We start from the raw sequence: 22,037 nt of genomic DNA, 5'->3' as shown, positions 1-22,037 counted from the left end.
GATACTAGATAGTTAGTTGAAATGCTACTGATAGTCTGTAGAGCATCTACAGATGGACTATCCAAATAAAGTGTTATCTGTCTTTGTTTTTCTGTTTTCGGCTTTTGACTGTTACAATGTACTGTGAGGACAGCAACTAATAGTTTAGCTATCCATCCACAGTTCCTCAAACTAGACATAATACATCCCTGACCCTAACCCCTTACCTAGCTAATGCTAGCCACAAACGCTAACGCAACAAGGCGTATGATACTGTACGACCGCTAAGACGTATGATACTGTACTACCTATATTCCGCCACCAGACCATTCGTAACATATCATAGAAAATGGAGGACGTAACACAGCATACAAAATGGACAACGTAACATATCATATAAAATGGAGGGACACAAGAAAAAACATAATATAATGTGAATGGGTGTGAGACACCATTGGCTCTACAAATCGTTCCATGGTTTTTACAAATTGGGGACACATAATTTGCTACCATGTTCATTTTATTGATTTGTGTTGTTTTTATCAATAATCCGAGACAGGCTTCTTGTAAAACATCTTGGCTTGCTGTTCGTTCATCAATGCATTTTACAATAGATGCTCATCTATCTTAAACTATAAATTACAAGGATTACTGCATGACCACTGCAAGGTTAACCATGATGGACTCAAGTATGAATAGCACAAATACCTTACAGTCTCTGGCAATACATTGAATACAAGCAAACATACATCTTTTTTTATTAATGTTACAGAAATGTTCCAATATTTCATAGTTTTTAAAGGAGTTCCATATCAAAATGAGCTAACCGCAATATCCAAAGCACGGCAGAGGGACAGAAAAAGTATAGGAAACACTGTTTGGATTAGATAGTCAATCTGTAGGCTAAAGACAAGCTGTTGAAATGCTGCTGATTGTCTACAGATAGTTTGTTGAACATCTGTAGATTGACTATTATATAAAGTGTTACCAAAATATAAGTATAAAAACATGAACGATAGATTGTGAACAAAGAAGATAGGAGATTCAACACAAAGAGTGATTCACATCAAGAGAGTACGGAAAGGTACAATACTGCAGCTATTGACAGCGGGTTTCGAGAAAAATTATGCAGGAGTTAACCTTAATCAAAATAACATCCATTATTCTATAGCAGACACTCAGAGGCAAGAAGGCTATAGTAGGCTATTAGCAACAGTTTCTGTTGTAGTGGCCATTTTCTATTTTGTCACATTAGCACGCTTTTTTCAGTGTGATGTACTGTACTCTTTACCATTATGGTCCCACTGTGTATTAAAGGGTGTTAAAACCATACTTAGATGGCCATTATATTGCCATGTACAGTTCATTYACAGGTGTGAACATTGTTACACTGTAGAAAAGTACTTAAATATCTCTACCCGGCAGATTTGTGCTTGTTTGCAAAGCTAATGCATGTCAACATGTCAATATCATATCTGTAATACATAACGATGTGTAGGCTGTTCACATTTTAATATACTATCTTCCTTTGTTGCTACCACGTAAATACATGATTTTAGAATCACATATAAGGTGGGTCTCAGGAATACTGACAAAAGCGAAGAGAACATAAACCAGAAATTGATTCAGCTGTAAATAATTCAGTAGTCTGTGTTCTTAGTGCTGAAGCATTTTTACTCACTGCCAGGAAATATACTGCAAATCAGACCAGGAATAAAATAGTCTCAGTCTATAATTACATTTTTACAGTTTAAGTCCGACTGAATCAGTTTCTTTCTTCTTTTTTTTTAGCATTTAGGGCTAGCCTCAGCAGTAGACTATGTGATCAAATATCACTATGAAAATATCATAAAGTTATCATAAAGAAAGCATACAGAATCACATACACCATTTGTTTCACCTATAACTGAAAAAGTTAGCAAACTTTTAACCTCAGAACAGCCTCAGTTTGTCTCTACAAGGTGTCAAAAGAGTTCCACTGGGATGCTGGCCCATTTTTGTCACGGGAAACTGTTGAGCGTGAAAAACTCAGCAGTGTTGCAGTTCTTGACACACTCAAACCGATGCGCCTGGCACCTACTACCATACCCCGTTCAAAGGCACTTAAATCTTATGTCTTGCCCATTCACTTTCTAAATGGCACACATGTCTCAATTGTCTCAAGGCTTAAAAATCCTTCTTTAACCTGTCTCCTCCCCTTCATTTACACTGATTGAAGTGGGTTTAACAAGTGACAACAATAAGGGATCATAGCTTTAACCTGGGCAGTCTATGTCATGGAAAGAGCAGGTGTTCTTAAAAGTCATGTTAAGTGATTTTTTGTTTTGGCAGCTGTTGTATCCTTCTGACTTCAGTATGTCCATAGACATACAGATACATATCATTAGAAATATCGAACCATAGTAGTTATATGTAATCTACAGATGGAGGATCTTAATTTGAGCCAGTTGGCTACAACAAGAAAATAATCATGCAGCAATAGGAAAGGGAAATGATTATGTGGTTTATAATTAATGATCATTTTTGTAGGAGTTGATACATTTTTCTTTAGGGCAAATTAAGTTAGAAATTTCAAATTGGAAATTACAAACTTTGGGAAACCTTTTTCAAAACTCAAATACTGTACAAGTTTGCATTTCCTACTGTGCAGGAAAATTCACAGCAACAATTAAGATCCTACATCTGTAAGAATGAAATCGACATAAGCAGTAATTATATAATATTTTCTTTTTTAGTCTGTGCTAGCTAGTATCATTTGGCAAAATGATTCACAAAACTTTCGTCACCATTTTGGGGTTTGTCACAGTGGTTCGTGACATAGCATCGTGTCCAAGGTCATTCAAAACTATAACTGCGTCTGAAATGGTACCCTAATCCCTGCATAGTGCACCACTTGGTCACATGTAGTGCACTATATAGGGAATAGGGTGCCATGTGGGATGCAATCTATGGCAGGATTTACAGGCTGGATATTTCATCAGCATTGATTTTTTGCAAGGTTACCGGGAGAATGTATACCCTATAATAAACTCAAATTATAGCCTATGAAATACGAAGGGTGATTTTCAACTTAATGGCTATCATTGATTGATGCCCTCAAAGTTTAATTGAGCGCTGCGATCAGCTATTTTAGGAATCTTATCTTGACTTAATGCCATAGTTAAGTCTCTCTAATCTGCCATAGATTTATCTAGACAGATGACACAATGTTTCTCTCCAACTGCACAGTTCCATACCAAATTGCCAAATTGCTCCCTATTCCCTATAGTGCACTACATTCTTATAAAAAAAGGGTTCCAAAAGGGTTCTTTGGCTGTCCCAAAAAGGTAGAACCCTTTTAGGTTCCATATGTAGAACCCTCTATGGAAAGGGTTCGACGTGGTACCAAAAATGGTTATTTAAAGGGTTCTACTTTGGGGACAGCCAAAGAACCCTTTGTAGGTTTTAGATATCACCTTTTTTTCTAAGAGTGTACTTTTGACCAGAGCAGAATGGACCTACTGTGTGTTCAAAAGTAGTGCACTATATAGAGAATAGGATGCCTTTTCAATGCATCCTTATTGAAGCATAGTTTAATCTGCCATAGATTTTATTTGACAGATGACAAAAAAAAATCTCTCCAATTACACAGTAACACAGATAGTGAGTCCTATTCAAATCTCACTTGGTTCAGCTATATAAATGCTCAGTGATTCTCAAGAGGTTTCGGTTTCACAAGCCGCCATACTCTTCCAGTTTAAAGTTGTTTTGCTGTCCACAGTGAGGGTTCTGCAGTTGTTGTTCAATTTTCACATTCATCAGAGTAGTAATGCATTCACAAAGAGTCTAGATCAAGATTGGACTATGCAGCTCCAGCGTCTTCCGTCTTCTCCTCCAACATCAATCAGTGGTCTATGACTATTTAGTTATTCCTCTCAGTGGTCCCTTCCACCTCTCTGCTCCAACCGATAAAACCTACCCATGAAAGTAGGCTTGGAACCGACTGCCAAGGTGTCATTGGAAAGGAAATGCTATGGTACAGTAGTTTGAACCCTCCTGGATTCTCAGCTATAGGGCACAAGCAGGTACAGAGCTCTGTGGTAGATTTCAATGTAGAAATGTTCCATGTTGCGAATGTCATAAAATATAAAATATTGAGTGTTCTAACATTATCTCACTTTGACAACAACGGCGGTGTCGGAGCGTATTTTCAGTCAGTAAGGAACTCTAAGCAATGTTTTTATTTACAGTATATAGTATAAAAAATTATGTTGGCTACAGAATCACATAGCTATCAGCCCCATTTTCCCATTTTGTTTCTGTGTCTCGTGCCCTAGTGCTTTGCACTAAAGTATGCTTTCATCCATCATTCAACCTGTCAAAAATAATATGTAGTTTCTTCTTCTTCCATAGCATGTGAAATGTAATTGTTTTTCCTTTTGTTTTGAAGTAGAAGGGAAAGTGGAAAATAAAGTTTTGTTTTTCCCATTAGATCGTAGTTTGACTCTATGGAAGTAGAGAAGTGTGATGCTTAGAATATGCCTCAGCAATCTTTAAAGTTCCTCATCAATGTTAGTTTACAGGTGCTTGCTTCCCAGGGAATAGAAAGAAGATCAACCAAGGTTGAACATTCATGCTTCTCCACTTCCTCAGTTTGTCAAAGCACAAGGCTACTGTGAGGAGCATTGACATCACACACTCAGTGTACTGTACCCAAACTAAAGTCTGTCCTTTTCACTACTTCAAGATGGATGATGCAGTTTCTGGTACATGAGATACACATCGACCACTGCTTAGTATTTGGAATCTTTGCCAAGTGCATTAGCTGTAACTGTCATTTTCACCGAACTGTGTTGGGTGTTTTCTCTTCTCCCTCCAGTGCCAAAAGTCCATATTTCAGATGTCCACATTCAGAAAGTATTCAGACCCCTTGACTTTTCCACATTTTGTTACAGCCTTTTTCTAAAATGTATAAAAATATTTTTTTTATCCTCATCAATCTACACACAATACCCCATAATGACAAAGCAAAAACAGTTTTTTTGATATTTTTTGCAAAYGTATTAAAATTTTAAAACAGAAAAACGTTATTTACATAAATATTCAGACCCTTTGTATTCAGACCCTTTCCATTGATCATCATTGAGATGTTTTTACAACTTTATTGGAGTCCACTTGTGGTAAATTCAGTTGATTGGACATGATTTGGAAAGGCACACACCTGTCTGTATAAGGTCACACAGTTGACAGTGCATGTCAGAGAAAAATCCAAGCCATGAGGTCAAAGGAATTGTCCGTAGAGCTCCAAGACAGGATTGTGTTGAGGCAAAGATCTGGGGAAAGGTATAATTTTTTTTGCAGCAGCATTGGAGGTCCCCAAGAACAGAGTGGCCTCCATCATTCTTAAATGGAAGATGTTTGGAACAATCAAGGCTATTCTTAAAGCTGGCTGGCCGCCCGGCCAAACTGAACAATTGGGGGAGAAGGGCCTTGGTCAGGGAGGTGAACAAGAGCCCGATGGTCACTCTGACAGAGCTCCAGAGTTCCTCTGTGGAGATGGGAGAACCTTCCAGAAGGACAACCATCTCTGCAATACTCCACCAATCAGGCCTTTATGGTAGTGGCCAGACGGAAGCCACTCCTCAGTAATAGACACATGACAGCCAGCTTGGAGTTTCCAAAAGACACCTAAAGACTCTAAGACCATGAGAAACAAGATTCTCTGGTCTGATGAAACCAAAATTGAACTCTTTGGCCTGAATGCCAAGCGTCACGTCTCGAGTAAACCTGGCAACATCCCTACGGTGAAATACGGTGGTGGCAACATCATGCTGTCGGGATGTTTTTCAGCAGCAGGGACAGGGAGACTAGTCGGGATCAAGGGAAACATGAACGGAGCAAAGTATAGAGAGATCCTTGATGAAAACCTGCTCAAGAGGGCTCAGAACCTCAGACTGAGGTGAAGGTTCACCTTCCATCAGGACAACGACGCTAACCACACAGCCAAGACAACACAGGACTGGCTTTGGGACAAGTCTCTGAATGTCCTTGAGTGGCCCAGCCAAAGCCTGGACTTAAACCCAATCAAACATCTCTGGAAAGACCCGAAAATACCTGTGCAGTGACACTCCCCATCCAACCTGACAGAGCTTGAGAGGATCTGCAGAGAAAAGGGGAGAAACTCCCCAAATACAGATGTGCCAAGCTTGTAGCGTCATACCCAAGAAGACTTGAGGCTGTAATTGAATACATTTTAGAATAAGGCAGTAACATAACAAAATGTAGAAAAGGGGTCTGAATAGTTGCCGAATGCACTGTTTCTACTCATTTGGTGGTTTCCCTTACCCTGTTGCCTATATTTTAAAAACATCCCCAGTCCCATATTTGTGCAGCTTGTCATCAGTCACAAACAAGGATGACTAATTGATGAAACCATGTGGCATTCTTTGGACCACTGTCCTTGACAACATCCTGTGTATTCTCTCTGCAGCCAGACATCCATTTGTTACAAACCAGAAATGCGCTACTCAAAAAGCCCTGGCACCATCACAGATTGTCTCTGGATAGCGGAAAACGATTTATGGTGAAACRTTGAATCTGTCTCCTTCTGAGCAACAATAAAGAACATTCCTAAATCTCACTGGGAGGAATATCAAAAACCTATGGTGTGGTTTGGACCCCTCTTTACTGACAACTCTGTGGGTCTCACTAAATCATTGTTTATCCTGTCAGAACTCTGTTGTGGATATCTGGGTGACCTCAGACTGCAAGTCTTGCTGGGCCCTCCTGGATTGAGAACCAGAACCACAAGGGATCTGGTCCATGCCTAGTCATACAGGCTTCCTTTCCTTCCCAGCTACAGTCGGAGCGCAGACTGACACAGGTTCCCTGTTGGCATTCCGACCCCTGTTGAGAGAGTTGCGTTCCACGCGGGTCCGGCAGGGCAGGCAGAAGTCTCGGAAGCACCTCTTGAAGTTCTCGTCCAGGAAAGCGTAGAGAACGGGATTGAGACTACTGTTCATGTAGCCCAGCGCAATGCAGAGGTGCCAACTGGCTTTCACGTAGGGGTTCCTGTTAATAAGAAGCAATGATAAATGATGTATAATTCATTTTATTTTATGCACTTTTTCCAAGTAATTTGACCTAATAAAATAAGCAAGATTAATACAAAAGCAATACAAGCACACAGTAAAATTAACAAGAAAATAAAAGTACACAAAACATAAGGGAGCCTCTGGTTAAAAGTAGTGCACTATAAAGGGAATAGGGTGCCATGTGGAATGCTTCTTTCCCTTTACCTGGGTGGCACACAGCGATGTAGCGGTCCACATTCCCCATTCTTACCTAGAGTTGATCTCCACCAGGGTCTTGATGATGATGAAGATGTGGATGGGTGTCCAGCAGATGATGAAGGCCGCAACGATCACGAGGACCATGCGGGTGATGCGGCGCATGTTGCGGTCCTTCTCCTTAGAGCCAGAGAGCAGGCGGACGCTGCGCAGACGCAGTATCATCAGACCATAGCAGATGGTGATGACCATGACAGGGACGATGAAGGCAAAGATGAACACGCAGATCTTAGTGACCGTGTCCCAGTACCAGTCAGGGTCAGGGAACATCAGCGTGCACATAGTCTGACCTAGGAAGAGAGGGGTGTAGGGGCGGAGAGAGGGGTGAAGGGGAGGAGAGAGGGGTGAAGAAGCGGCGAAAGGGGTGAAGAGGCGGAGAGAGGGTGAAAGGTGGAGAGAGGGGTGAAGAGGCGTAGAGAGGGGTTTTGACCAAAGATTTAATATACTGTACATTTTTGCAGTAAGAGGGATTTATCCCCTTATTTAATGGGATTAAAAAACAATGAATTTAACAGACAAATTCCCCAAAACATGTTGAGTTTCAAATGATGAAAACTCCAACATGGGTGAGGCTATACAAGAAATCCTTTGAAAGAAGTGTAAAAAAACGTGCTATCTAGTTTAACGATGCTGTCTCACCACTATCTGTTGTTTTGGTCACAGCCATGACCATGATGGGCACTCCGATGGCAGAGGACAGAACCCAGATCAGAACGTTGATGATCTTACCCTTGGCAGGCGTCCTGAACTCCAGGGCTCTCACTGGGTGACACAGAAAATTACGGTTCAATTGCAACATATATTACAGTGACTGCTGGCCTTTTTTCATTTTTATGTGGTGGATTATTGGTTCTAAGCACCTTTCATTTATTTACGCGAAAGGATAGGAGTTGATCAGGATACCTTCCAAATGGCACCCTATTCCCTATTAAGTGCACTACTTTTAACCAGAGCCTCCCTAGGCTCTGGTTAAAAGTAGTGCACTATAAAGGGAATAGGGTGCCATGTGGAATGCTTCTTTCCCTTTACCTGGGTGGCACACAGCGATGTAGCGGTCCCACAGCACATATGGTCAGGGTGAAGATGCTGGTGAACATGTTGTAGTAGTCGATGGCGATGACCACCTTACAGAGGACCTCTCCGACGCCACGGTCATCAGGTACTGGCGCTCTGGAGGGCAGTGTGCTGGTGGCTAGGGCTCCGCTAGAGCCAGGTTAAAGATGTAGATGTTGGATGTCTTCATCTTGGTGTATCTGTGGACAGAGGCAGAGAAATTAGTTAAGTAGATGTTGCTATAAAAGCGTCTGTTGTTTTCTTCGAAGATGAGTAAAGATAATTGATCTCATGCTGTGTGTTGAACATGCGTGGAACAGCAAAACAATGCTATTCTAATTGTTTTCAGAACACATTTCTAATCTGAATGAGTGATTAGACATTAAGCATTAGTGAGCTACAAGTAGCTCTGACCACATACTTCAGTGTATGGTTTTTGTAAAGCATTGTCATGAGCAGATCATGATCACTGTTTTAAGATGAACATTTTCTTGATAACATTTCCCACTATGGATCTGTATTAGATCATAACTACTTCTGATTTTTTGGGGGTCTAATTCCTCTAAAATAGGCCAATTTAGAATTTCCGTAACTCCCAAAGAAAAGTCTTTCTTAGCGTTTATTAATTAGACTTTCTCATGAGCATGTTGGTTGACTTATGCTACAGAGATATTGGTTAATGGGGACAACTCTCTGAAGGCACAATATACAATTGAAGTAGTAAGTTTACATACACCTTAGCCAAAACATACTCAGTTTTTCACAATTCCTGACATTTAATCTTGAAAAATTCCCTGTTTTAGGTCAGTTAGGATCACCAATTTATTTTAAGAATGTGAAATGTCAGAATAATAGTAGAGAGAAGGATTTATTTCAGCTTTTATTTCTTTCATCACATTCCCAGTTGGTCTGAAGTTTACATACACAATTAGTATTTGTTAGCATTGCTTTTAAATTGTTTAACTTGGGTCAAACGTTTCGGGTAGCCTTCCAAAAGCTTTCCACAATACTTGGGGATTTTGGCCCATTCTCCTGACAGCTGGTGTTACTGGGTCAGGTTTATAGGCCTCCCTTGCTCGCACACACTTTTTCAGTTCTGCCCACACATTTTCTATATGATTGAGGTCAGGGTTTTGTGATGGCCACTCCAATACCTTGACTTTGTTGTCCTTAAGCCATTTTGCCACAACTTTGGAGTTATGCTTGGGGTCATGTCTATTTGGAAGACCCATTTGCGACCAAGATTTAACTTCCTGACTGATGTCTTGAGATGTTGCTTCAATATATCGACATAATTTTCCTGCCTCATGATGCCATCTATTTTGTGAAGTGCACCAGTCCTCCTGCAACAAAGCACCCCCCACAACATGATGCTTGCACGCCCACCCGTGCTTCATGGTTGGGATGGTGTTCTTCAGCTTGCAAGCCTCCACCTTTTTACTCCGAACATAGCAATGGTCATTATGGCCAAACATTTCTATTTTGTTTCATCAGACCAGAGGACATTTCTCCAAAAAGTACGATCTTTGTCCCATGTGCAGTGCAAACCGTATCCTGGCTTTTTTATGGCGGTTTTGGAGCAGTGGTTCTTCCTTGCCTTTCAGGTTATGTCCGGTATAGGACTCGTTTTACTGTGGATATAGATACTTTTTGTCATGTTTCCTAGCAGCTTCTAACAAGGTCTTTTACTGTTGTTCTGGGAGTGCACTTTCGCACCAAAGTACGTTCATCTCCAGGAGACAGAACGCGCCTCCTTCCTCAGCGGTATGTCGGCTGCGAGGTCCCATGGTGTTTATACTTGCGTACTATTGTTTGTACAGATGAACGTGGTACCTTCAGGCGTTGGGAAATTGCTCCCATGGATGAACCAGACTTGTGGAGGTCTACAAAATTTTTTTTGAGGATTTGGCTGATTTCTTTTGATTTTCCCATGATGTCAAGCAAGAGGCACTGAGTTTGAAGGTAGGCTTTGAAATACATCACAGGTACCCTCCAATTGAATCAAATTTTGTCAATTAAGCCTATCAGAAGCTTCTAAAGCCATGACAAATTTTCTGGAATTTTACAAGCATAAAGGCACAGTCAACTTAGTGTATGTAAACTTCTGACCCACTGGAATTGTGGATAGAGTGATTATAGAGTGAATAATCTAATTCCAATGTTGTGGCAAAATGGCTTAAGGACAACAAAGTCAAGGTATTGGAGTGGCCATCACAAAGCCCTGACCTCAATCCCATAGAAAATGTGTGGGCAGAACTAAAAAAGTGTGTGCGAGCAAGGAGGCCTACAACCCTGATTCAGGTACACCAGCTCTGTCAGGAGGAATGGGCCAAAATTCACCCAACTTATTGTGGGAAGCTTGTGGAAGGCTACCCGAAACGTTTGACCCAAGTGAAACAATTTAAAGGCAATGCTACCAAATACTAATTGAGTGTATGTAAACTTCTGACCAACTGGAATGTGATGAAATAAATAAAAGCTGAAATAAATCACTCTCTCTACTATTATTCTGACATTTCACATTCTTGAAATAAAGTGGTGATCCTAACTGGCCTAAGACAGGGATTTTTTACGAGGATTAAATGTGAGGAATTGTGAAAAACTGAGTTTAAATGTCTTTGGCTAAGGTGTATGTAAATTTCCGACTTCAACTGTGTAGTCTATCTTAACTGACTTTGTCTTCAAAACAGTATTCTGTTAGTCATAGCCCATGGGTCTGTATGTAAAAGGCTGTAGAAGTACAGACTACACTAGTGTTGTCATTTGTTTGCCTAAAAGAGTACATTGCTTGTCGATTACATTTTTGCACTCCGCTGAACGGCTTTGTGGATAAATTAAGGTCATTTAGTCAATGGTCCAGATGTGTGTGTTCACCATAAAAGCTATTGCCTTTCAAAAGCCAAAATGACAACAAAATTAAACCAAACAACACTCAGAATGAAGTAAACAACATTTACTGGAATAAGGAAATCAGCTCTGGGCGCTGGTCAGTTGTTGACAGTGACTGTAAGCTCCAAACCTAACTGTTCCCTGTCGCCCATTAATAAATACATTGTAGCCTGTTGATTTTCCTCTCCTTGGTCGATAACATGTATTAACAGTCCGTGCACTTACAGCTCGTTCTGCATAAACACTACCAGCTAATTCCCTCTTGGGACTGGGGCTATAATTGAAGTCAGCAAAGAGACCTAGAGCCAGAATTGTGATGACCATCCCATGTTTAGGCATCCCATTTGCGTATGAGACTAATGGTGGGTTAGGGGTGAGAAGGGGCAGGGCTGTCGAGTACCTGCTGCTGAGAGCTGCTGGTCATTTGCTGTTTTCTCTTCTGCTCCTTCGGCTCCCAAAGAACTGTTAAACCCGACTGACTCTGCACTTGACCTGCTATTCATTTCGGTCAAAATACGTCTCATCAAGACAAACAGACACGCATGCCAATGCACACATAGACACACACATCTAATTACCAGACAACTGGATGCTCTAGTCCTCAATCTCGATCAGGGGAGTGTTGCGATTTAATCACAATTGGTTTYGGAGTTGGAATTTGATAAATGTCCTCCTTTCTGTAATGAATTATCCCTGTAGTTAAGGAACTAATCAATATGTAGTATGGTAAGACACAGAGCTCTGAGCTCTCAGTTGGGGTGGATTTATCTTTCGTTGTGCTTCTCTTGCACACAAAAGTCTCATCGCTGTTCTTATTCTGCCCAATATCATGGAGAGATGAACTGAGACGATCAAAATGGCCTATTGCATACATATCATCTCAGTTTCCCGAGACATAATAACACATTTCTATTAATTAGGTGGAGGGCGATCTATTGTATATGCATGACGGATGGCTGAAAGACCTGTCAATCATGGGAGATATCTGAAATCTTATTAGCCAATGCCCGTCACGTGATGGGGTCCTTCTCACAGGCATCTCAGCTCCAAAGTAGGCTACAAGTGAAGACAGACACACCGGGGATGCAACTGCACGTGTCCTTCTTACTGAATTCTGAGGTGCATATTGAAGATCTTAGAACTGTCTACATTTACTTTTCACCAGCCAACAAGATGAGTATGCCTGACGAACAGCAAAAACACTTGCCTACAGGTATGTCAATCTACTATGCCCCATAGTACATTAAGTTTACCTAACCTGTTGGTCAACTTGTCCTTCTGTGCGAGAAAAACATATTCCATACGTACACTGGGACAGTTGTGGGATGCGATAGATCCCAAATTAATATAACCACTCGCATCAAAAAAWYTTTTAAAAGCAATGAGGCTAATGCAACAGAGAGGCTATTTCTTCACATACTTGTAGACATTATAAGAGCAGCAATACGCAAACGGCAGTAGGCTATAAGTGCGAGTCAGAGCCAGAGTAAAACTATTGCCTGGAGTTTCTGGTGCTCAGATATGTTCTGAGGCAGAATATAGCAGGATACAGACACTTTTATTGTTCTTGATGGGAGGTTTCTTTCTCCGTCTGTTAGAACCCTTTGATTCAGCATAACTTCATCTATGAATCAGTCTGTTAGAACCCTTTGATTCAGCATAACTTCATCTATGAATTCGTCTGTTAGAACCCTTTGATTCAGCATAACTTCATCTATGAATCCGTCTGTTAGAAACCTTTGATTCAGCATAACTTCATCTATGAATCGTCTGTTAGAAACCCTTTGATTCAGCATAACTTCATCTATGATCCGTCTGTTAAACCCTTTGATTCAGCATAACTTCATCTATGAATCCGTCTGTTAGAAAACCCTTTGATTCAGCATAACTTCATCTATGAATCCGTCTGTTAGAACCCTTTGATTCAGCATAACTTCATCTATGAATCCGTCTGTGCTTCCTAGCTCCACTGTCAGCACTGTCTCATATTTATCGTATTTATAAAACAATAGTGAATCAGAGGCAGTTGTTATACCCCTTGGATGGGTTTGCTCTCTGCATATGTAGAATCATCATCGCCAGCACTAAGCTGGCGTGATCAGAACTACACCTACACTACACCCTCCACACACACGCACACGCACACATACACACACCTCTCCTTCACCACCAAGTCCCTTCTGGTGTTAACTGTCCAAACCATGGCCTACTTCCATCTGCCTTGAGCCAATGTTACAGGAGCCAGGGCTTACACATGATGCACACACACAGAGACACACACTCTTGCACACACGCACACTGAGACGGAGATGCGACGAGAGACGCATCGAGTGGGTGGCCTCTGGGCTCTGTGGGTGGATGTTGATGAAGTGGCTAGAGAAGGAGAGAAGACGTGGGTGGGTGGTGGGGGAAGAGCCATGATGTCATATGCACGGTGTCACACACACAGAAGCTGAAACACACCAGTACTGGCAGGATGGTAAAAGGATACGGTGTTCTGTACAGCACTGTACGGTACAGTCGGTTCAGGGAACTGGCTTGGATATTTTTACGGGGGGTGCAGCTGCCAACCCGAAGCATTTTCTCAGCAGGTTTCAGCATCAAGGCAGGATTCATCACAACGTGCTATGTTGATGACAGCTGTGCATGCATTAATCACAGAAAAGGAGGGAGAAGATGAGCTTTGATATTTGCCCACAGTGCCCACTCTGTTAATGCTATCCTTTTAACTGGTTCTGGACCTGTAGTAGTTAGCTAATGTCACAAGTTTATAGGGGTGGTTTTGTATGTCCATCCTCCCTGTTGGAAGCTTGAAAGAAAACAGTGGGATATTTGTTCCAACGTCGTATTAAATCGTGCTGTTCAAAACGAGAAACATGAACTCTGATAGTATCATAGACCCCATGTCTAATTGGGGATTGTAGCTGTGTAGCTGTTATTGCTGTGTCCCTAGAGCAGCGGTTCACAGCCATTTCCATTCCGTGGACCACCAAATCACCGTCAAAACATCTTGAGGACCACCATTCGCAGAGTCATGACATTTTTTTTAACATAAAATATCTTGGCGGACAAATTTAGAGTACATTTTTATCAGTGAATGATTTAAGGCCTATTATTATTATTATTATTATAAACAATTTGCATTGTGAAAATATTTTTTTAATAATATCATTAATAAGCCCCAAAAATTAGAGGGTAACCAACATATGGAGGAGGCAGATTCTTAGAACCACTGCTGCAGGCTACAGAGGGCCGTGTGTGTGTGTGCGTGTGTGCGCGTGTTAGATTCACTGCTGCAGGGAACAGAGGGTCATTTTAAAAATGTCAGTCAGTGGCCTTGGTTCCAGGAGAAACGGGATGGAGATGGAGCGCTTCCTTCTCTTGACGCTGGTGAATATTGATTACTGTCTTATTGATCACAGCTTCATCGGACCACAGGCATCATTTGTGTGTTAGGCACGTACACCCAGAGTCATTGATCACAGTCTGTCACCACTAGCTAATCACTCGTCCCAATATTGACCATGTTCGCTGGGCTCCAGTCCAGTGTGTAACTTTCCGACAGTTTAAGAGGCAGCACAACATGAAAATATATCTGGCTGCTGTAACGGAAGTGGTATAGTGAACCATTCTTGCTTGATAACTAACCTTGCCTCAGATGAGTTGAGGAAGAGTTGTGTTTGCTTCATGACTTATTACTAAAGGTTTAGCTCAGAAGGCTAGCAGAGTCGTGTGGTTCATTGGAGACGCAGACTCGAACCCTAGTTAGGCACACTGCTTGTAGACATCCTCTGTGAGTACACACTCTGTTGTGATGGTGTTTCAATCAGCCAGTTTACTACGAATTGGAGACATCAGCATTTAGACCAGGGGATTGGTGGGCCAAAATATGATCTGAGTGGTAGCCAAACAAATATACATTATGTATTTAGAAATATAGAAGGTAAACAATAGCTTTTTAGTAAGCAATCATAAAAGCACACTTCAAACATTCAAATTGTAGCCATATAACACCTAACACATTCTGGTTACCAGTAAAGACCTATTTAAAAAATGTAACAGTTGTGGCACAGAAACTGCAACCAACTTTCTATGTTCATGAGGCTAATAGCTTGAATATGTTTCAAATAACTTGAATATAGGAAAGGTGTAACAATTTGTATTTGCAGCAGGAAGTCTGATCTGTCATCATTTCTACCCCATTGTTTTCTCCATACTCTGCGGCAGTGCCCTCTACCCCTCATCGCTTCCCACCGCCTCCCTGACCAAAYACACACTACTCATCCCAGAGCTCTCGCTGTGTTCTTCAAGCTGTCGGGACAGAAGTAGAACACAGGCACACTACCGAGTAAGAGAGGAGACATGCAGCAAGACACGGGAGCTGGTGTTGACTCACACCCATCCTAAAAAACACCCCAATAAAGCTTCCACTCCACTGGGTACAATATTTCAGGTTGGAATTGATCATCTTTGTGTGTTTGAGTAAACACTTCTCCAAAGAAAGGATTTCAACCTAATCAGAGTTATACGATGTCAGTTTATGGTGTATACCAGAGTTTGAAGGTAATCTTACTCAAGCTTATGGGATGATTCTCCCCAGTTTTGGAGAGAGCTTTCCCCCTGAGACAGCTCTACTAATGCCCTACGTATGGATAAACCAAGCACACCACCTACTGTAGTACCCCAGCTACACGACTCAAGCAAGACATTTTATCAACTGCACCCCCACACATTCGTAACATTAGCCATTACAGTTTTAACAATTGCTAACAAGCGTTTACCTATACTTAAGATACTGTTTCTAAACTCTTAACACAGCAACACACCTACATCACACAATTAGCCAAATAGTTCATTTCTGCTCAAAACCACATTTTGTTCATTGAATACCAACTCTGCATTTCAAAATGCAAAAAAACTTTCTCTACATACATTCTATCAAAACACGCCAAACCCGACTCACTATCTAATCATTCTGTCAAAACACTAGCACGTTTTCTATCCAAGAGGAACATGTAGTCAATTATAGCACAACGGCTTTCAAAATACTAACAGTTGATTGCATTACAAAAACTGCATTACTTTTCATGTTTCAGTTGTACCTGCATACAATAGACAAAATTAAATCCATAGTTTTTCTTAATTCAGTTTCTTTTTACTGTAAACCACTCCACATTTTTTTGGTTGAGTGTCGAATGTGTGCATTTTTGGCAATATACTATCTAAAAGAATGAGTCATCTTTACTTCATAGAATGTACAGTAGAAAAAWATTGTAAGTGACAGAATTGCTGCCAGTGATCAGCAAAAAATCCAACATAGGTTCCAAATGTGTAAAAATTAAAAAACAATTACAGTAAAAAAAGCACAGAAGGGAAAAAATGCAAAAATGCACAGTCCTGTTCTAATCTATACGATCTTCAGCATTTGGCCACATGTTCTCGTCCACATCACATCTTATGTCGTCTCTCGCTATGCACCTTGGATAGAAATGCTTGGCATGCCTTATCCACCCCTGGCAGTCTTCAGCTGAGATGTGTCAGCAGCCGGCATCCATTGCATCCAGGGGGGACATTTGGTCATGTGGCCGATGATCATACACTTTCCACCTCCAGGCMGAAAAAAATTACTCAATGGGGTTGAGGAAAGGCGAGTAGGGGGGGAGGAAAAGGGAAACCATTCTTGGATGGGCTGCAAACCAGTTTGTGATTGCATGTGAATGGTGGAATGCTACATTGTCCCATTCACAAATGTCCTCATGTCCCCCCCCCCCCCCACCTTTTCCCTTTCTGCTTCTGGCACCAGCTGTTGGTGGAGGTCATCTAAAAACAAAAGCTTGTTGTAGGTTTCAATCTGACATTTCTGCAGGAACAAACCAGCACTCCAGATTGCAGCACACATTGTGATATTTGCTCCTCTCTGACCCGGCATATCAACGGTGACCCTTTTCCCGATGACGTTTCTTCCCCTCCGACATGTTTTTGCCAGGTTAGGGCTAGACGTCCCGCTAACTTCCGGTGAAACTGGAGGGCGCGCAATTCAAATAAATAATCATAAAAATGATGGATATTAAACATTTAGGTACATACAAGTGTCTTATATCGGTTGATAGCTTAAGTTCTTGTTAATTTAACTGCACTGTCCAATGTACAGTAGCCATTACAGCGAAAGCATGCCATGAGATTGTTTGAGGATGGCGCCCCACATCAAAATATTTTTACACCGGCACAGTTTTTATAAATTCAGAAATAGCAATTAAATTTTCACTTACTTTTTGAAAATCTTCCTCTGATTTGTCATCCAAATGATCCCAGCTATAACATGTAGTGTCATTTTGTTAGTTAAAATCCTTCTTTATATCCCAAGAAGTCTGTTTAGTTGGCGCCATCGATTTGAGTAATCCACTTGTTCAACATGCAGAGAAAGGAATCCGAAAATCTACCCCTAAACTTTGTTTGAACAAGTCAAAATACATTTCAATTTACTCCTCAGATACCGTAATATGTAATCAAACTATAATATTTCTTATGGAAAGAAGTATGTTCAATAGGAAACCGATTTTAGCAGGTGCATTCTGTCTTCATCGCTCGCGCACACATTTCCAAGACTGTGTCCCTATACTAAAACTGATATTTCTTATTCGTTTTGCAAGTTACAATCCTGAAACCTTGAACATAGACTGCTGACACCCTGTGGAAGCCATGGGAATTGCATCCTGGGAGCTAGAATTCAGTATGCTCCTATACTTTCCATTGTAAGAGCATCGGCTGTCAAAAAAAACCATTCAGGTTGGTTTTTCTTTGGATTTTCTCCTACCATATCTGTTGTGTTATAAAGTTCTACATTATTTTAACATTTCTACAAACTTCAAAGTGTTTTCTTTCCAATGATACCAATTATATGCATATCCTGGCTTCAGGGCTTGAGCAACAAGCAGTTTACTTTGGGCACGTCATTCAGGCGGAAATTGAGAAAAAAGGGGCCTAATTAATTAAACCCTGCCTCGTCTACATACATTATTTAATGTGGGTTTTGATTAGCCTTCAACTCCTTGACTCTCTGAAAGAAATCAAACACAGTATGTGTAAATGCTTTTCAGTATGTCCTACTGTATGTACTGTAACCCATGTTTACATGTAGAGTAGCATAGTGTAAAACTCACTATAGAACAAGACATATTGGATAGACATCATACCTGGACATATTGGTGCCGGAGTTCCTTGACCCGCTCACTGTTCCTTTCAAAAGGAACTGTGTACAACTATTTAATTCGAACTCTGTGTTTGGTCAGAGTCCGAGCAATGGTAGTCAGGCTGATGCTTCCACATTGTTCAATACCAGGTTGTCCTTCACAATTCTGGTCTGAATTTCTCTCAGTTTTACTGCATTGTCAGCAATGACCAATCCTACAATGGCATGGTTTTGGTCTTCACTGAGGAGCTTTCCTCTTCCTCCAGAGGGAGGAAGACGTTGTGTCCTTTAGAGGAACAAAAAACAACATATGTATTTTCATTGGGTCTGGTGGTCTACAGTTACAGTGGGACATAGCAACAGTAATGATAGAAGAAGCCCTTGTGAAATGCATTACTAACCTGTTGGTTTGTTGAAAATGATGGATAATGGAAGCCACGGTTAACCGTCTGAGATTAGACTGGACTCTTTCACCAGCATCTCTCAGTGATAGACCCTGGTTTATCACATGGTCCGTGGTGGTGGCTCTTATTTCATCAGTGACAACAGGTCTTACTCTCCTTTGAACATCACCACACATTCTCACTCCTCTCCCCCTACCTCTCCTTTTCCCTTGTCCTGGTCCAAATACTCCTCTGCCTGGTCCAACTACTCCTCTGCCTGGTCCAGCTACTCCTTGCGCCTGATCCAGCTACTCCTCTCCCTGGTCCAACTACTCCTCTCCCTGGTCCAGCTACTCTCTGCCTGGCCCAGCTACTCTCTGCCTGGTCCAACTAACTCCTCTCCCTGGTCCAACTACTCCTCTCCCTGATCCAGCTACTCCTTCCCCTGGTCCAACTACTCCTCTCCCTGGTCCAGCTACTCCTCTGCCTGGCCCAGCTACTCCTCTGCCTGGTCCAACTACTCCTCTCCCTGGTCCAACTACTCCTCTCCCTGGTCCAGCTACTCCTCTGCCTGGCCCAGCTACTCCTCTGCCTGGTCCAACTACTCCTCTCCCTGGTCCAACTACTCCTCTCCCTGGTCCAACTACTCCTCTGCCTGGCCCAGCTACTCCTCTGCCTGGTCCAACTACTCCTCTCCCTGGTCCAACTACTCCTCTGCCTGATCCAGCTACTCCTCTCCTGGTCCAACTACTCTCTCCCTGGTCCAGCTACTCCTATGCTTGGCCCAGCTACTCCTCTGCCTGGTCCAACTACTCCTTCCCTGGTCCAACTATCCTCTCCCTGGTCCAGCTACTCCTCTGCCTGGCCAGCTACTCCTGCCTGGTCCAACTACTCCTCTCCCTGGTCCAACTACTTCTCTCCCTGGTCCAACTACTCCTCTGCCTGGCCAGCTACTCCTTTGCCTGTCCAGCTACTCCTCTCCCTGGTCCAGCTACTCCTCTGCCTGATCCAGTCCTCCTCTGCCTGGTCCAACTACTCCTCTGCCTGGTCCAACTACTCCTCTCCCTGGTCCAACTACTCCTCTCCCTGGTCCAACTACTCCCTCTGCCTGGTCCAGCTACTCCTCTGCCTGGTCCAGCTACTTCCTCTGCCTGGTCCAACTACTCCTCTGCCTGGTCCAAGCTACTCCTCTGCCTGGTCCAACTACTCCTCTGCCTGGTCCAACTACTCTCTGCCTGGTCCAACTACTCCTCTGCCTGGTCCAACTACTGCTCTGCCTGGTCCAACTACTCCTCTGCCTGGTCCAATTACTCTTCCTGTCCCATTACTCCTCTGCCTGGTCCAACTACTCCTCTCCCTGGTCCAGCTACTCCTCTCCCTGGTCCAAATACTCCTGTAATAATGACAATTACAACAATACTGATTGAACACTTTTATTTTAACTTAATATAATACATCAATAAAATTAATTTAGTCTCAAATAAATAATGAAACATGTTCAATTTGGTTTAAATAATGCAAAAACTAAGTGTTGGAGAAGAACGTAAAAGTGCAATATTTGTCATGTAAAAAAGCTAACGTTTAAGTTCCTTGCTCTGAACATGCGAACATATGAAAGCTGGTGGTTCCTTTTAACATGAGTCTTCAATATCCCCAGGTAAGACGTTTTAGGTTGTAGTTATTATATGACTATTTCTCTCTATACCATTTGTATTTCATATACCTTTGACTATTGGATGTTCTAATAGGTACTTTAGTATTGCCAGCCTAATCTCGGGAGTTGATAGACTTTAAGTCATTAACAGCGCAATGCTTGAAGCACAGCAAAGAGCTGCTGGCAAATGCAGGAAAGTGCTGTTTGAATGAATGCTTACAGGTGGCATCCCTAAGTCTAAATATTGCTGTTACATTGCACAACCTTCAATGTTATGTCATAATTATGTACAATTCTGGCAAATTAATTACGGTCTTTGTTAGGAAGAAATGGTCTTCACACAGTTCGCAACGAGCCAGGCAGCCCAAACTGCTGCATATACCCTGACTCTGCTTGCACTGAACGCAAGAGATCTGACACAATTCCCTAGTTAAAAGAAATTCATGTTAGCAGGCAATATTAACTAAATATGCAGGTTTAAAAATATATACTTGTGTATTGATTTTAAGAAAGGCATTGATGTTTATGGTTAGGTACACATTGGTGCAACTACAGTGCTTTTTTCGCGAATGCGCTTGTTAAATCATCACCCGTTTGGCGAAGTAAGCTGTGATTCGATGATAAATTAACAGGCACCGCATCGATTATATGCAACAAGCTAGATAAACTAGTAATATCCTCAACCATGTGTAGTTAACTAGTGATTATGTTAAGATTGATTGTTTTACGATAAGTTTAATGCTAGCTAGCAACTTACCTTGGCTCCTTGCTGCACTCACGTAACAGGTAGTCAGCCTGCCACGCAGTCTCCTCGTGGAGTACAATGTAATCGGCCATAATCGGTGTCCAAAAATGCCGATTACCGATTGTTATGAAAACTTGAAATCGGCCCTAATTAATCGGCCTTTCCGATTAATCGGTCGACCTCTACTTTATACTATATTTAAGGTTTTGAACATTAGGTCTTCATTTCTGGCATGCTGTGTGCCAGCATTTGTAAATAACAAAATAAAGATCCATAACTTAGGTATTGGGTAAGCTTGTATGTAAAGAAAATGTAAGCATTTTAGAAATGTGTTAATTGACTGCATATTGCCCTTTAGAAATGTATTACAAAATAAATAAAATTGACAGCATATTCTGTGAAAACACGATGAATTGTGTTTATGGTATGGTCCACAACAGACGGCTAATTGTGTTTAGCGTTTTGAAAATGTGACTACAGATTGGACAAAAGGATGTTAGTGATTGTAAAAAACTGTAAGATGTAAGTCAGCATAGTAAAACATTGGTACAATCATCTCTACACTCATACTGCTTCTCTCTGTGGTGTGTGTGTGTGTGGTGTGTTGTGGTGTGTGTGTGTGTGTGTGTGTGTGTGTGTGTGTGTGTGTGTGTGTGTGTGTGTGTGTGTGTGTTGTGTGTGTGTGGTGTGTGTGTGTGTGAGACTTGGATGGCTGACTGTCAAGCAGAGGATGCTGCTGACCTGGGCTGTGTTACAATGGATGATCCACAGCAGTGGTGGTGTCAGCTCCAGCTCTCAGCTCCACTCTCAGTCCGCC

The 22,037-nt window shown here is 41.7% G+C and overlaps 1 pseudogene; it reads right to left on the bottom strand.

The window, feature by feature from the left end:
- Positions 1-481: 481 nt before the first annotated feature.
- The window catches only part of LOC111955964 (delta-type opioid receptor-like), a 29,156-nt pseudogene continuing 7,600 nt past the window's right edge, over positions 482-22,037 (bottom strand).

Source organism: Salvelinus sp. IW2-2015, linkage group LG31, assembly GCF_002910315.2.
Source record: "Salvelinus sp. IW2-2015 linkage group LG31, ASM291031v2, whole genome shotgun sequence".
Taxonomy (NCBI): Eukaryota; Metazoa; Chordata; class Actinopteri; order Salmoniformes; family Salmonidae; genus Salvelinus; species Salvelinus sp. IW2-2015.
This window is presented reverse-complemented; position numbering and strand designations above follow the sequence as displayed.